Below are 17946 nucleotides of genomic sequence, written 5' to 3'. Positions count from 1 at the left end.
TCTCTATTTCCCCTTGCTGAGAGAATCTCTCTCTTTCCCAATGTTCAGAGGTGTCCCTCAATTTTGTGCCATCCCCTTCCCTTGTGTGAGTTCAATGTTGAATAGAATTCATATTTTCCTACATAAATGTTGTAAACTAAAGTCTCCATGCCAATGGAGGGCATTATTTATTCTCCTATAATATTTAGCAGATTCTCCTTGACTCTTCTTCATAATATTAGGCAGATTGCCTCCCTCCCAATTTTGTTCCATTTTGAATTATTCATTTTGCATATCAGAAAATGCCTTGCATTCTTGGCACTCGAAGCAACAGAATACTTTGGTTAGCTAAAGCTGCACAGTCCTCAATAATATATCTTGCAGAGGCATCACTTGCCAGCTTAAAGACAGTGCAGTCCTTTTGGTCTTTCAACAGCTGTGACCTTCACCTTAACGTATGCCAATATCCTACATTATCAATTCTCTAAGGATTGCAGCATCCTATCTTCATCTGCATCAGCTACAGAAGGTTAAAAGGCAGCACCACTGATGGGCATAAAAAAGGCAATCAGATGGCCAAATATAGCAAGGCACAGACACTTTCCAAAAGTTTAGCATCTCTACAGGGATTCTCCAGCACCTCCTCAGAATTGCACTGCAGTGTTAGTCAATATTCTGTTAAGGGAGATGGAGTCAAACTTACAATCACTTGACTTGCTACCGGTGGAGACAAGGTGAGACATTTTGTGAAACTCTGCTTAACAATCTAATTCCTGATCTCAGTGTAGTTAGTCCTGCTTGTAACTACACAACCTGTGCTTGTCATGTAAGGACCAGGACAGGGGAAGTAATGGGCTTGTCAAAAGGACACTACCCATTCTCTATTGATGTTTTCACACGTTGAACTGACTCAACACTGAGTCACTGTTTCTGAGAGAGTAGAAAAAAGGCATGAAAAGGAAAGTTCAAGAAGAGAAAGAAACAGCTTTCAAAAGCTGAAGTAAATCATTAAGTATCTTCTTTGACATTCTCTGCTCTTTCTTGACATTTGGACTACTCTGCCTGACTAAGCATCTTGTGCCAACGTACAGTTTCATTATCTGGGATTGCTATGTTGAGATAATTCTAACGGTGATGCTTTGTGAAGAAATAATGTTACAAAAATGTCAACAAAAGAATTGTTGGATCTTTTTTAAAAATAACTGGTTGATGTCAAAAATGTAGTCTTCCTTACATATTTGGTAATCGCTATAAGACTCATGCCACGAGTTAAAAGCAGAATTAATTATATTACGAAAACACCAGGCCCAAAGCACACAGCAGCACAAAGTAATCCTACGATGCTGATGGATGCAAGCAGTGCATAATTTGGTTGATGGGCACAAATATTCAGTATTGCGCACATCTAGCCCTTAGAAGTCGGCATTTCAAAGCAAAAAGACACTTGAGCATATAAATGCATGCCATGGTTTAAAGGCCGTGACAAAATCCGGAGTCATATAAAAGTTGAAAATAATAGTTCAGGTGTTGTAGACTGCTGAGGGCAGAGATGGAGTAGGGAGAGGGGCCGGTCGAAAGGGTTGCTGATTGAATAGGTAGAGAGAGTAAGTGCTGGTCTACAATACATAAATACAGCTTTCGCTTGCTGGAGAGTTGAAAGCAAGGCAAGGGATAAACCAAGATCTGGATGCAGTGAAACTTCAATGAACTTGTGGAAGTTTCAAACCCTCCTTCACAAAAAAACAATCAGTAATATGCTGTGTGATCATTACATTTCATTTGATGGCTTTAATTTAAACAACAATACTTGTTGTTACTTACAGCAGCCAGCAGCAGCCAGCAGCAGCCAGCAGCAGCCAGCAGCAGCCAGCAGCAGCCAGCAGCAGCCAGCAGCAGCCAGCAGCAGCCAGCAGCAGCCAGCAGCAGCCAGCGAAGTATTGTGTGGAGATAGTAAGGAGTAAGACCTGTGTGATCTCCCGGACAAGTTTCGATCGCCTAGATTGGGGTCAGAGAGGAATTTCCCGGATTTTTTTTCCCAAATTGGCCTGGGTTTTTAATCCGGTTTTTCGCCTCTCCCAGGAGATCACTCAGTTCTTTTGGGTGGGCGGTTGGAGCGGGTGGAGCAGCGGCCGGGCGGTAGGTTTAGTAACCGAGCACGGGGCTTTGTGTGGAGAGTATGAGTGCCAGGGCAGTTTATTGTTCTGGGTGTCGGATGTGGGGAATCTGGGAGTCTGATAGTCTTCCAGACATCCACATCTGCGCCAGGTGCGATGAGATGGGGCTCCTAAGGGACTGTATTAGGAACCTGGAGCGGCAGATTGATGACCTCCATTTGGTCAGGGAGAGTGAGGAGATCATAGAGAGGAGTTATAAAGAGGTGGTCACTACAAGGCCACGGGAGGTAGACAAGTGGGTCACGGTTAGGGGGGGCAAGGAGCAGAGGCAGGGAAGAGAGAGTACCCCAGTGGATGTACCCCTTGGCAATAAATACTCCTGTTTAGGTGTTGTTGGGGAGTATAGCCTACCTGGGGGCAGCGACGGCGCCCAGGCCTCTGGCACGGAGTCCGGCCCTGTTGCTCAGAAGGGTAGGGAAAGGAAGAAGAGAGCGATAGTGATAGGGGACTCTATAGTGAGGGGGTCAGATAGGCGATTCTGTGGACGCAGTCGGGAGACCCGGATGGTGGTTTGCCTCCCTGGTGCCGGTGTCCGGGATGTGTCTGAGCATGTCCAGGATATCCTGAAAGGGGAGGGAGAGGAGCCAGAGGCCGTGGTACATATAGGTACCAACAATATAGGTAGGATAAGGGAAGAGGTCCTGAAAGGAGAATTTAGGGGGCTAGGAAGAGAGTTAAAAAAAGGACTAGGTAGAGGATTGAAGTGTAGGACATCTAAGGTTGTAATCTCTGGATTACTCCCTGTGCCACGAGCTAGTGAGTATAGAAATAGGAGGATAGAGCAGTTTAATGTTTGGCTCAGGAGTTGGAGCAGGGGGGAGGGATTCGTTTTTCTGGATAATTGGGCCTGTTTCTGGGAAAGGTGGGAACTGTATAGGCCGGACGGTCTCCACCTTAACCAGAGGGGGACCAATATCCTGGTGGGGAGGTTTGCTAGCACTGTTGGGGAGGGTTTAAACTAATTTGGCAGGGGGTTGGGATACAGCATGGAGTTAGTATAGGGGGTGAGGAGAAGGAAAATATAGAGGAAAAAACTGGTCAGATTGGGAGGCAGAACAAGAATGCCCCAGCACAATGGGGTAGGGCAAGTCTGAACGGCATTTATTTTAATGCAAGGAGTATTGGAAGCAAGGGGGATGAATTGAAGGTGTTACTGAACACATGGGAGTATGACATTGTTGCCATTACGGAAACATGGTTGAAGGAAGGGCAGGACTGGCAGCTCAATATTCCAGGATATAGAATCTTCAGGAGAGACAGATTGCAGGGAAAAAGGGGAGGGGGTGTTGCAGTATTAATCAAAGAATCTATTTCTGCTGTAAGAAGGGATGACATATTAGCGGGTTCCTCAAATGAGGCTATTTGGGTGGAATTGAGAAATAGAAAAGGGGCATGAACCTTACTGGGTGTATACTACAGACGCCCAAACAGTCAGAGGGAAATAGAAGAACATATTTGTAGGCAAATCTCGGGGAGGGTGTGAAATCAACAGGGTAGTAATAGTAGGGGATTTCAACTTCCCGAATATTGATTGGGATAGCCAAAGTGTCAAGGGCCCTAAGGGTGCAGAGTTCCTAAGGGTCATCCAGGAGGGCTTTTTGAGCCAATATGTTGAAAGTCCAACAAGGGAGGGGGCGGTATTGGACTTAATCTTGGGAAATGAGGCCGGACAGGTGGCTGAAGTGTCAGTGGCAGAGCATTTTGGTGACAGTGATCACAATTCAGTGATATTTAAGGTGGTAATGGAAAAGGATAAAGAGGGACCAGAGGAAAGAGGAAAATTTCTAAATTGGGGCAAGGCCGATTTTAATCTGATAAGGCAGAAGTTGGCCCTGGTGGACTGGGATCAGCTTCTCGTGGGGAGGACCGCATCAGAACAGTGGGAGTCATTCAAAGGAATAATTGAAAAAGTACAGAGGAACCATGTTCCCCTAAAGTTCAAGGGTGGGACAAACAAGTCCAAAGAACCTTGGATGTCGAACGATATAGTAGGATTGATTCGGAAAAAAAGGGGGGCTTTTGGAAGGCATAAAGAACTTAAGGCACAGACATCATTAGAGGAATACAGAAGGTGTAGGCCGGTTCTTAAAAAAGAAATTAGGAGAGCAAAAAGGGGCCATGAGATAGCACTAGCGGGCAAAATAAAATAAAATCCCAAAGTGTTCTATAAGTATATCAAGGGTAAGAGGATAACGAGGGGAAGAGTGGGGCCCATCAGGGACCATAGTGGAAAGCTGTGTGTGGAGCCAGAGGATGTAGGAGATGTTTTAAATGATTTTTTGCATCTGTTTTTACGAGGGAGGAGGGCGATGCGGACTTAGAAATGGAGCAGGAGGGTTGTGATGTTCTTGAGCATATTGCTATTGACAGGGAGGCGGTGCTGGAGGCTCTGGCAGGCTTAAAAGTGGATAAGTCTCCGGGCCCTGACGAGATGTATCCCAGGATGCTGAGAGAGGCAAGGGAGGAGATTGCGGGGGCTCTGGCACAAATTTTCAGAGCCTCTCTTACAACAGGGGATGTACCGGAGGACTGGAGGATAGCTAATGTGGTGCCATTATTTTAAAAGGGCAGTAGGGATAAACCTGGGAACTACAGGCCGGTGAGTCTGACATCGATGGTGGGGAAGCTGCTAGAAAAGATTCTGAGGGACAGAATCAGTCTTCACTTGGAGGATCGAGGGTTAATTAAGGATAATCAACATGGCTTTGTTAAGGGAAGGTCGTGTCTGACTAACTTGATTGAATTTTTTGAAGGGGTGACCAAGGAGGTAGATGGGGGTAGTGCAGTGGATGTGGTATACATGGATTTCAGTAAGGCTTTTGACAAGGTCCCACACAGGAGACTAGTCAAGAAGGTAAGAGCCCATGGGATCCAGGGCACCTTGGCAAAATGGATAAAAAACTGGCTTAGTGATAGAAGGCAGAGGGTGATGGTAGAAGGGTGCTTCTGTGACTGGAGGCCGGTGTTCAGTGGGGTGCCGCAGGGATCGGTGTTGGGTCCCTTACTGTTTGTAATCTACATAAATGATCTGGATGTCAACGTACAGGGCATGATCAGCAAGTTTGCAGATGACACAAAGTTAGGGGGGGTGGTGAATAGCGAGGAAGGGATCTGCAAGCTGCAGGAAGATATAGATGAGATGGTCAGATGGGTGGAGCAGTGGCAGATGGAATTTAATCCTGAAAAGTGCGAGGTGATGCACTTTGGCAGAAATAACTTGGAGAGGGAGTACACCATGAATGGAAGGACCCTAGGGAAGACAGGGGTACAGAGGGACCTTGGAGTACAGGTACACAAGTCCTTGAAGGCAGCAGGACAGGTGGACAGGGTGGTTAAAAAGGCATATGGATTACTGGCCTTCATTAGCCGGGGCATCGAATATAAAAGTAGGGGGGTAATGATGGAATTGTACAGAACACTGGTGAGGCCACAGCTGGACTATTGTGTACAGTTCTGGTCACCACATTATAGAAAGGATGTGATAGCTTTGGAGAGGGTGCAGAGGAGATTCACCAGGATGCTGCCAGGGATGAAGGGCCTCGGCTATGAGGAGAGACTGAGCAGACTGGGGTTGTTTTCCCTGGAGCAGAGAAGGCTGAGAGGGGACATGATCGAGGTGTACAAGATCATGAGGGGCATGGATAAGGTAGATGGCGGGGAACTTCTTCCACTGGTGGAAGGTTCAACAACGAGGGGACATAGATACAGGGTAAGGGGAGGGAGGTTTCGGGGGGATGTGAGAAATAACTTTTTCACCCAGAGGGTGGTTGGAGTCTGGAACTCACTGCCTGGGGTGGTGGTGGAGGCGGGAACACTCACAACGTTTAAGAGGCATTTGGATGGGCACTTGAAATGCTACAACATTCAGGGCTATGGTCCAAATGCGGGAAAATGGGATTAAAATTAGACTGTGTTTGGTAACGGGCGGCACGGACACGATGGGCCGAAGGGCCTCTTTCTGTGCTGTAGGACTCTACGACTTTATGACTCTATGACTTCAGGATTATAGAGAATGAATAGGGATTTAGATTTGTCTAAAGGAAGCCAAGAAATTGTTCAGTGGAGGAATAGGTTTCAGGAGCTGTAGGGCCTCCTCTAGTTCAGTGTTCCAATGATAAAAGGCAAAAATGTATACGGATATGCCAGGAAATTGGGATCGTCAGCGAGTGATGAAGAGGAAATATAGTAAACTAGACCAAGTGGACCCGTTGGACCCAAACCTCTCCTGCATTGGTGCAGCACCCTCTCCTTCCCCACTCCCCTCCCTCCTCCTCCCTCCCTCCTCCCCTCCCCCCTCCCTCACTCCCCCCCTGCCCTTCCCCCACTCCATCCCCCTCAACCCCCCTTAACCTCCGCCCTCCCTCCCTCCCACCCTAGGAGATAGATTTAAACTTTAAAATGTGAATAACTTCCAAAAAATCTTTTTTTAAATATAACACCGATTTCTATGAAACTTCTTCCATTAGCACCAAAGGGACGACGGTGAGTAAGATGGGCCCAAAATTGTCGCGCTATCGTGTACCATTTTGGCTGTAGTTCAGGAACAAACAAACGAGAGTTTTAGTATATAGATAGTGTAGGGTGTGTCAGTAAGTGATAGAGGTAAACAGATAGTAAATGATGGAGAGAGAGAGAGAGTATCAGTAAATAAGTAGGGAATGTGCCAGGATTTAATAAAGGAAATGTGTCAGAGTTTGGAAGGTGTTTTCCAATTACTGATCAATGGAGATGGTCATAAATGATGGGAAAGAATAGTTGGTCTCATGTAAACTTGTGATGGGAGGGCAAATGGAATTAAGTAGTCGAGGCAACGTGTCAGTAAGTAGTGAGAAGGTCAACAAAGATGGAGGAAGAATGTCGGTAGGTATTGGAATGTATCAATAATTAATGGAAGGAGAGTGCCAGTAAATGACTGATGGACAATATCAAGGATAATGGAGGGAATGTGCCAGGAAATGATTAGAGGAGAGAGAGTGTATGTTAAGGATTAAATGTGTCAATAATGATGCAGCAGCAGTCTAAATAAATCATGTAAATAACTGTGTCAATAAATTATGGTGGAAGAGGAGTGGCAGCCATTGATGGGGGGATTTTTTCAATAGTGGTGAAGAAGGCACACGAAGGCTGGCCTTCAGTAGCCAGAGCTTGGAGGTCATGGAAAGTACACATCAGTTATTGATGGAGGGAGGTTTCTAACAATTATTCGATAGCTTCAGTAATGACGAAAGTGTTTATATCAGTATGTAATGGAAGGAATGTGTTTTGCATTAATGGAGGGAATACACCGATCAGCCAAAACATTATGACCACTGACAGACGAGGTGAATAACATTGATTATCTTGTTACAATGGCAACTGTCAAAGGGTGGGATATATTAAGCAGCGTGAACAGTCAGTTCTTGAAGTTGATGTGTTGGATACAGGAGAAATGGGCAGGAATAAAGACCTGAGCGACTTTGACAAATTATTATGGCCAGACGACTGGGTCAGAGCATCTCTGAAACGGCAAGGCTTGTGGGGTGCTCCAGGTCAGCAGTGGTGAGTACCTACTGACTGTGGTCCGACTGTGGTCGCGCATCAATGAGCCCAACACCCTGTCCGAGGAGGGACAAACCACAAACCGGCGACAGGGTGTTGGGCGCCCAAGGCTCATTGATGCGCGAGGGCAACGAAGGCTATCCCGACAGAAGGTCTACTGTGGCACAAGTCACAGAAAATGGTAACGGTGGTCACAGGAGGAATGTGTCACAATGCACAGTGCATCGCACCCTGCTGCGTATGGGGCTGCACACGGAGGACCAACAGCGTATGGTCATAATGTTTCGGCTGATCGGTGTATGGTATGTTGCACATAAACTGGAGGAGAGGGAGGTTTGTAGTGCTGTTCGGAAGGGTTTAAATTAGTGGGACCATGAGTTGGGACCCAGGATGATGGTGCACCAGGTAGAGAATCAGAATCAAGTGTAGAAAGTAGAACACAAGGTCAAGTGGGCAGAGCAAATAGGTGGGGAAAAACAAGAGGGTTGGTAGGCTTAGCTGCATTTACCTTCATTCAAGAAACCTCAGGTATGTCAGATGAAGAGAGAGCATGGATCAGCATGTCGATTAATATGCGAAGATCCTTGTCCTTCGAGATTGTCGCTGAATACTCTTTGTCCTTTTTCAAAGGGATACCGATCTGTGTGTAAGAACTTGTGCCGCTATTCTGCCACTCTGCTAATCCCCCGGAAACAGGAGAATTATTGGTACATTGGTATCCACTACTCACTTCTTATTGGCTGATTGTTGCTATGTGTGAGATGTGACTTACATTGCTGATGCAGAAGAATGGGAGAACAATAGAAGAGAAACTGAGACTGAAACGAAGCATTTGTTCAATGGCGTACAATCCTCCAGAGCCCATAAGCAACTCAATGTACATTTATCAGCATGATGTAAGGTTAAAGAATATCCTGCATTTGTATTATTCCAGAAATGGCAGTGTCTGATTTATGATATACATGGGTGGATGGTGGTGTTGCTTGAGGATACAATTTAGACACATTTGAAGCAGTAGTTGAATCATGAATTTAGCTGTCCCCTGGAAAGGTAAGAGGAGGGGGGGGGGGGGGGGGGGGTGGTGGGGCGGTTGCTTTCACTGACTTTGATTCAGGGCGAAGTTTGAATTTCATTTCATTTGGAACCCCCCCCACCCCCCAAAAAAAAAAACAGATGCATTGTGAGGAATTATAAGATCACAAGACCATAAGTCCTAGGAGCAGAATTAGGCCATTCGGCCCATCGAGTCTGCTCTGCCATTCGATCATGGCTGTTCTATTTTTCCCCTCTCAATTCCATTCTCCTGCCTTCTCCCCGTGACTTTTGACGTCCTTACTAATCAAGGACTTATCAATCTCCGCTTAAAAAATACCCAACGACTTGGCCTCCACAGCCGTCTGTGGCCATGAGTTCCACAGATTCACCATCCTCCGGCTAAAGAAATTCCTCTTCGTTTCCATTCTAAAAGTTTGTCATTTTATACTGAGCATAAAATGGTCTCTGGTTCTAGACTATCCCATGACTTGGCAAACATAAGAGAGTGGAACATAGCAAAGGCAACAGGACGTTACAAAACAACAATGTGCATTTGTGAACCACCTGTGGAGACACAAGAAACTGCAGATGCGGGAATCTTGAGTAAAACGCAAGGTGTTGGAGGAACTCAGCGGGTCTGGCAGCATCTGTGGAGGGAATGGACTGACAACACTTCAGATTGAAGAAGAGTCCCGACCCAAAATGTTGTCTATCCGTTCCCTCCACAGATGCTGCCTGGCCTGCTGCGTTCCAGCAGCTCTTTGTGTTTTATACCACCTGTAATGTGGATCCAACATGACCAAAATGCTATCAGTGGTCTAGTCTGCAGGAAATTGCTGCTGGTGATCACCACATTTGTTGCCCTGAAAGATTTGCTTTTGCCCAGCCTGCCACGTTGACTACTCCACATAATCTTTGTTTGTCCAGTTAATATCTGAGGTTGGCTCATCTGGAAACTTTGTTCTGTTGGAATAGTCCATCAGAAGGAGAGTAATGCTCTGAAAACTCAACACACAACACATGTCATGGGGCCCCTCACTGTACCTGTGCCTAACTTGTTATTTTTGATTTGACTGTTTAAATAAGGAAGCTGTCTCCTTCCCTGGGAAATGTAAGATTTAAGAGAATGGGGCATGTTGTTGACAAGGTCCAGTGGCAATGTGGCAAAGGACATGAGGGGAGGCAGGAAGGACGTAGACATTGTGCTGTTTTAATAATTACAGTTCATTTTAAATAGTAAAGCTGTGAGTGATTTGAATGTAACCATCTTTTAGACTTTAGAGATACAGCATGGAAACAGGCCCCTTCGGCCCATCGAGTCCACACTGATCAGCAATCACCCCATACACGAGGATTATCCTGCACACCAGGGACAATTTACCATTTACAGAAGCCAATTAACCTACAAAGCTGTACTCCTTTGGAGTGTGGGAGGAATCCAGACCACCCGGAGAAAACCCACGCAGTTGCAGGGAAAATGTCCAAACTCCATACAGACAGTACCCATAGTCAGGATCAAACCTGGGTCTCTGGCGCTGTAAGGCTGCAACTCTACCGCTGCACTACTATGCCGCCTTATTAATCTGTTAATAAACTTAATGTTTATTGTTCTTCCAAATGAAGAGGTTGCAAATGAAAACAAGAAAATAATGGGATTAATTTGTGATACCTTTTATAGTAGTGCGACAAGATAAACGGCACACGTCCAAAGAGAGCAAATATTAATTCAGGGATTGGATGCTGCTTCATAAATAATATATGGAGATGAATTGTAATGAAAAAAAATAATAGCTAAGAATAATTTCCTCAGGACGGATTGGTTTTCATCCCAGAATTTTTAAGAACTGGATGAGATATAGAGGAGTGGACAAAAAAAGACTGGTTCAAATGGTACATGCTGTTCAAGCAAAAAGGGGGAAGAGAGATATAAACATGGGAATTATGGCCAGCCTCAGTTGAACGTTGGTAGAGGGGTAAAGCTTTGAGAAACAACAAGCCTCCAGCCATTCCTATTCTCTAGTCATGCTGAATCTTGAGCATAGTGTTCATTTCTGGTCACACTATTCAAAGGAGTAATGGAAGTGACAATACCAGTTGATTAAACTATATCTTGGGTTGATGGGGCAATAAACGCAGGAAAAGGGTACCATTAACTGCAGTACAGAAAACAGTTTATGGTGCACTTTAGACAGGGGCCAAGAATTTTAAATAAGAACGTTTTGTTTGAGGGAAGTAGCTTTAGATTAAATAACTAGGACGGTTTACATAATTAGAATGCCAAAGGATACAGGAATAGATACACCATGAAGTCCTGTGCCTGCACACATGACGGAGGCAAAATGTGATCATCTTCAGAGCGCTCAAAGGTTGGTAAATGAAATTGAAAGTTATTTTGTATTTTATTTCACTAGATCATAGCACATCAGATCAGTAAAATCCTTGCCAAGTAATCCACCAGAGCCTCACGCTTTTCATGCTTGAGAGGAAGAAGGACTGAACGCTGCACTGTCAGGAGGTAAGTCTTTTGGACAAGACTTTAAACCAAGGTTCCTCTGTTAAATGTCCCATGGTTCCATTTGGAAGAATGTTAGTGCAGTTCTTCACTTTGACTTGGCTAATATCAATAAAATTGCTAAAGCAGATAATTTGACCATAAGATGATTTGATCGCAAGATAAATTGCTCATCTTGGGATCTTCGAGCGTCACCTAACCGGAGATATTTTCTATGTCCTTTCCATCTCCCTTCCACCCTATCTGCAACCTAAAAGTAACTTGTTCTTCCTCTTTCACAGTTCTGATAAGGTATTGAACTCTTTCTCCTTCAATATATACGGTATTACCTGCTGAATGCTTTCACGTTTTATATTTTCATTTCAGCTTTCCATACCCATAGTATATTTTTATTTTTCAATCCAACATCTCTTCCTGCCAGACTAATTTGATTTTTAAAATTTCTCATTGAGCATCATTCATCCTGCTTTTGCCCGTTATCATCATTTCCCAACTCAAAATTCCACTTTGTTCCTTCTTTTGAAAACTAGCATTCTGTCATTTTCCACCATTTTCTGGTACCATCCGAGCCATTTCAATTGATATTAGATAGAAATCTCTGAGTTTCATTGGTCTTGCATTGATTCTTTTTTGCTGAGTATTATACAGTGCCTGTCATTTCTCATTGTGTATCTAGGGCAATGGAGAAAAGAGCATGGAAGAACAAAGAGTATGGAGATACGTAACAGATACGATCCAATTTAATGCTGCAACAACCGCAAGGCTACACCTTTTTTTTGTTTCTATGTTCTTTCCTCCGGTGTTTCTATACTCATTTTCAGGGACAGTTTCTTCCCAGCTGTTGTCAGGCAACTGAATCATCCTACCACAAACAGAGAGCAGTCCTGAACTACTATCTGACCCTCGGAATATCCTTGATCAGACTTTGCTGCCTTAACCTTGCACTAAACGTTATTCCCTGATCATGTATCTGTACAATGGAATGGCTCGAATGTAATAATTTATTGTCTTTCTGCTGACTGGGTAGCATGCAACTAAAACTATTCACTGTACCTCAGTACATGTGACAATAAACTAAACTGAAACTGCTCTAGTTATACACAATTTAGGCAGATATCTATTCTATTCTTGGAGCACAAGAAATAGAAACGTGGATGGACACTTTGACCCTTTGTATCTGCTCCATCATTCAATGATCATGGTTGATCTTTTCCCACAACTATCCTACACGAACCCAATTTACGTCTGCCTGCATTGTAAACCATTTACCACAGTTTTGCTCATTTGCCTGATTTTATTAAGGAAACACAGACATGGAGATAGCGAACTTTAATAAACATAACTACATTCTTATTAAATGTCATTAGTACTGTTCAGAATGGGATAGCCGCTAGATGCTAGATTAGAGAATAAAAACAGAAAGTGCTGGAATAATTCAGTGTTCAGTCATCATCTCCGGAAGACATGGATAGGTGATGTTTCGCTTTGGGATTCTTCTTCAGATCCTTGATCACCATCTTTCTGCACAGTCTGAAGAAGGGTCTTGACCCGAAATGTCACCCATTCCTTCTCTCCTGAAATGCTGCCTGACCCGCTGAGTTACTCCAGCATTTTGTGTCTACCTTCGATTTGAACCAGCATCTGCAGTTCATCAGTCCAAAGAAGGGTCTCGACCCGAAACGTCACCCATTCCTTCTCTGCTGAGATGTTGCCTGACCCGCTGAGTTACTCCAGCATTTTGTGTCTACCTTCGATTTGAACCAGCATCTGCAGTTATTTTCCTACACATCTTTCTGCACAGTATAGTTTGTAGAAACAAGGCATTTGCCCCTATCTTCATGAGACATCTGTGAATATCATTTATGATCTATCAAGAGTTGGGGCCTAACCTGTTTTCGTTTGAGTGCACATTGGATCATTGTTGCCAGTGGCAATCTCCTTGGTAACAGTAAAAGGATAGCATCACTGTGGTGGTGATGCAGCTGCTGAGACATTGGTAATGCTGTAAGGATGATATGAATTGAGCAAGAGTCAGTATTTTTACCTTCTAATGGCTGAATGTAAAGGTAGGATTGGTTGCAAATCTGCAGATTGCAGTTGATTTCCATTAGATTAGGTGCACTACTTGAATAATCTGTGTGGTAAAGGAATTCCAATAGGATTGTTAGGTAGAATTTGATGCCGCAGAAAAAAACAAAAACAACATATTTCCAAATTAAGATGACGTACGTGTTCGAAGATAACTTATTTGATGTAATTGTTCCTCTAGGTGTGAGCGTTTGGACAATAATTAAAAGAGAAAGACTCTTATTTCTGGAGCCCCTTTGACAATGGCTCAAACTGGTTTTCGAATAGTAAACTCGTTTTTGAAGCCTAGTCATGTTTGTAATGTGGAACTGTAACAACCAATGTGCAAACTACAAGCTCACATGAACAGCACTGTAATAATGATAAAGCAACCAGCATCTGTGACATTCACCAAGGGGCAATGCTATTTCTTGTGACTGTATGCGCTGGTAAGGCGTACCGGCTTCTCTAAAAAGTTCAATGCAGTTTTTTGTACAGCTGCCAATAGTGTTGAGTGAACTGCCACAACATGGTGCCTCTTGCATGCAGGCTCAGTGCACTATTTCTGCACACTTTGCTAATCCGGAGATTATACTTGGATATGCCAATAATTTACTGGTAGAAAAGAATTTCACTGTGCATTTGGACATGGGACAGCAACACACCATTGAACCAAACTGGTTCCCTTTTTGTTTTCAACAAAAGCACTGCTGAGGGGTAAATATTGGCTTGGGCCCTACAAGCTAACTACTGTCCTCCTTTAAGAAATTCCTATTGCATGTTTTACATCCACCAGAGAGATTAGACATGGCTTTGATTTAACTTCATTTGTAAGAATTTACCTCCAACATGGCTTCATACGGCAATGAAGTATCAATCTAAGTTTTTACGCAAACTTCTTTACTGAGTCTTGGACCTAAAACCACTGTCAGACACAAAAGTGCCATGAATTTTGTGCTATGAGCCACAGCTGGTATTTGATTCAGTATATAACAGTACATCTCAATTCAATAATTGAATTCTTTCACCAGTCGTGTGTGAAACATGTTTGTCTCCTGATCACCAGGCTCTCTGCTCTGCCTTAACCAAATAGCTATCCTTCTTGTATAAGTCTATACAACGCATGTGGCTTGCATCTCAGGCAAACAAAGTCTAAACCTCAGACAATGTTGGCATTTGCCCATTTTTCTGCAGGGTTCCCTGCATTGCTATAAAGAGCAGAAATCATGGTTACTTACGTGATATCTTTCATAGTATCTCAATACCTCAAAACATTGTTTGAATTGTAGACACTGTTGTAAAGTAAGAAGCCTGATATCCTATAACACTGCTCCAATGAGCAGTAGAGTTCTTCCATTATCTTGGTCAATAAGACTATAGACAGATGTACAAACATAGAAACATAGAAAATAGGTGCAGGAGTAGGCCATTCGGCCCTTCGAGCCTGCACCGCCATTCAATATGATCATGGCTGATCATTCAATTCAGTATCCCGTACCTGCCTTCTCTCCATACCCACTGATCCCTTTAGCCACAAGGGCCACATCTAACTCCCTCTTAAATATAGCCAATGAACTGGCCTCAACTACCTTCTGTGGCAGAGAATTCCACAGATTTACCACTCTCTGTGTGGAAAAAAAGTTCTCATCTCGGTCCTAAAAGACTTCCCCCTTATCCTTAAACTGTGACCCCTTGTTCTGGGCTTCCCCAACATCGGGAACAATCTTCCTGCATCTAGCCTGTCCAACCCCTTCAGAATTTTGTAAGTTTCTATAAGATCCCCCCTCAATCTTCTAAATTCCAGCGAACGAATTTAGTGGGTCAGGCAGCATCTGTGAAGGAAAGCGGACAGACAATGTTCCGGAGCTTCAGTCTGCTGTTTCTTGTGTCGCCACAAGTAGATAATCCAATTAATGAATACATTGCTTTGTGTGGAATCTTGGTGTCCCTAAATTGATGCGTTTGTTTCATACATTACAACAGTCACTACTGTTCATTAAAAAAAGCACTTTAACAGTTTGAAATTGCTTTTGAACATCCTGAGATCGTAAAAAAATATTGAATGAATGTGTCTTTGTTTATTGTGTGCATGCAACCATTCTGGCTTGTAAGCCGTGCCTGTTATATATCGCTTCCGAGCCTCTGACCCCATTCTGGAGCCATGCATTATTTCAATGTCTGAATGAGGCTACTGTGGAAGCTGTCATCATCACCTTTTAAAACTGAAATTGATTATTGTTAGCCGAGGGTTATGGGACCAAGGTGGATAATTACAGATCAGCCATAATTTAACTGAATGGCTACTCTTGTTCCTGTGACTTGAAACTTATTGCGAAAAAGTTTGTGTGTTTGAGTGAGGGTGGGGAGTTAAAATCAGATAAATTTACGGCGGCACGGTGGCGCAGCGGTAGAGTTGCTGCTTTACAGCGAATGCAGCGCTGGAGACTCAGGTTCGATCCTGACTACGGGTGCTGTACTGTAAGGAGTTTGTACGTTCTCCCCGTGACCTGCGTGGGTTTTCTCCGAGATCTTCGGTTTCCTCCCACACTCCAAAGACGTACAGGTATGTAGGTTAATTGACTGGGTAAATGTAAACATTCTCCCTAGTGTGTGTAGGATAGTGTTAATAGTGTTAGTGTGCGGGGATCGCTGGGCGGCGCGGACTTGGTGGGCCGAAAAGGCCTGTTTCCGCGCTGTACCTGAAATATGAAAAAATATGAAATTAGAAAGAAATCTACAATCTGTATATTTCTGTGTTTTATTGCTGCATATTAGGTTACGTGGGTACAACATCTCTGGAGGGATAACTTGCCAATTTCCGTTCAGCTTCGTTTATTGTCATGTGTACCGAGGTACAGTGAAAAGCTTTTGTTGCGTGTTATCCAGTCTGCAGAATGACATTACAAATATCTTGTTTCTACAGATTTTATTGTGCTGAAAGATGGTGATCAAGGATCTGAAGAAGCGACCCGAAGCGAAACGTCACCTATCCATGTCCTCCAGAGAAGATGACTGACCACGGAATTATTCCAGCACTTTCTGTTTTTTTCCCTCTAATCTAGCATCTAGCATCCCATTCTGAACAGTACCAACGACGTTTAATAGGAATGTAGTTATGTTTATTAAAGTTTGCTATCTCCATGTCTGTGTTTTCTTAACAAATTCAGGCAAATGATCAAAACCGTGGTAAATGGATTGCACTGCAGGCAGATGGAAATTGGGCTTGTGTAGGATAGTTGTGGGAAGAGATCAACCATGGTCATTGAATGATGGAGCAGGTATGAAGGGTCAATAATGCACCACAGAGGATGCCATCTCTCTGGCTCTTCACACTGTCCTGACTCACCTAGAGAGACAGGGCACGTACGTGAGGATGCTATTCATAGACTATAGCTCCGCCTTCAACACGGTCATCCACAGCAAGCTCATCACCAAACTCCACCAGCTAGGCCTCAGCTCGTCATTATGTGACTGGATCCTGAACTTCCTGCTGGAACGACCGCAGGCAGTGAGAATGGGCCCGCACCTGTCCTCCACTATCACCCTGAGTACCGGCACACCACAGGGCTGGGTTCTGAGCCCCATGCTCTACTCCCTCTTCACACACGACTGTGTTCCTGCATTCGACACCAACACCATTGTCAAGTTTGCAGATGACACAACGGTGATCGGGCTGATCACCAACGGGGATGAAACAAACTATAGAGCGGAGGTGCAGAATCTGGCGGACTGGTGCTCGGATAACAACCTGTCCCTAAATACCACCAAGACCAAGGAGCTGATCATCAACTTCCGTAGGTCACATAACGGGGAATATGCCCCGATCCCTATCAACGGGGACAGTGTGGAGAGAGTGTCCAGCTTCAAGTTTCTGGGCACTCACATTTTGGAGGACCTAACATGGTCCAATAACACTGCTGCGCTGGTCAAGAAGGCACAACAAAGACTGTTCTACTTAAGAACACTGAAAAAGTCTGGTCTACCCCAACAGCTGCTGACGACATTCTACCGCTGCACCATAGAGAGCATCCTAACGCATGGCATCCCTGTGTGGTACCTCAGCTGCACGGAGGCAGAAAGGAAAGCTCTACAGCGGGTAGTCCATAGAGCTCAGAGGGCCATCGGAACACAGCTACCAGACTTGGAGGGCATCTACAACACACGATGCCTCAGAAAAGCCACCAGCATCCACAAAGACTCTTCACACCCCTGCAACAGTCTGTTCGAACTCCTTCCATCGGGCAGACGATACAAGGCCTTCTACGCCCGCACCTCCAGACTCAGGAACAGCTTCATCCCCAGGGCCATAGCTGCTATGAACCAGTCCTGCTGAGCCGGATGGCCACAACGCATATATCAACTTGCACTTTACCCTGTCCAAAACTGTTACAACTGTTTCGTTTCGTTGGGTTGTTGCTGTCTAAATTACTTAAATTATTGCATCGTATGGGAGGCGCATTCCCAATCTCGTTGTACCCCTGGGTACAATGACAATAAAGATATATTGTATTGTATTGTATTGTATTGGCAGTGGAGAGTTAGCAGCTCCAAGTTCCTGAGCACTAACACTGAGATAACTTGTCCTAAGCCCAGCACGTAGGTATAATCACATAGAAGGACCACCAGCTCCTCTACTTAGAA

At 44.3% G+C, this 17946-nt stretch overlaps 1 long non-coding RNA gene across 1 annotated transcript; it reads left to right on the top strand.

Moving 5' to 3' along the window:
* Nucleotides 1-8486: 8486 nt before the first annotated feature.
* Nucleotides 8487-16392, top strand: LOC144606323 (uncharacterized). The gene is made up of 3 exons (XR_013548938.1): nt 8487-8587; nt 11138-11241; nt 16229-16392. It is a non-coding gene; the product is annotated as an uncharacterized LOC144606323 (long non-coding RNA).
* The last annotated feature ends 1554 nt before the right edge of the window (nt 16393-17946 follow it).

Source organism: Rhinoraja longicauda, chromosome 26 (genome assembly GCF_053455715.1).
Source record: "Rhinoraja longicauda isolate Sanriku21f chromosome 26, sRhiLon1.1, whole genome shotgun sequence".
NCBI classification, from domain to species: domain Eukaryota; kingdom Metazoa; phylum Chordata; class Chondrichthyes; order Rajiformes; family Arhynchobatidae; genus Rhinoraja; species Rhinoraja longicauda.
Note: the sequence above shows the minus strand (reverse complement) of the source record. Positions and strands in the feature narration are given on the sequence as shown.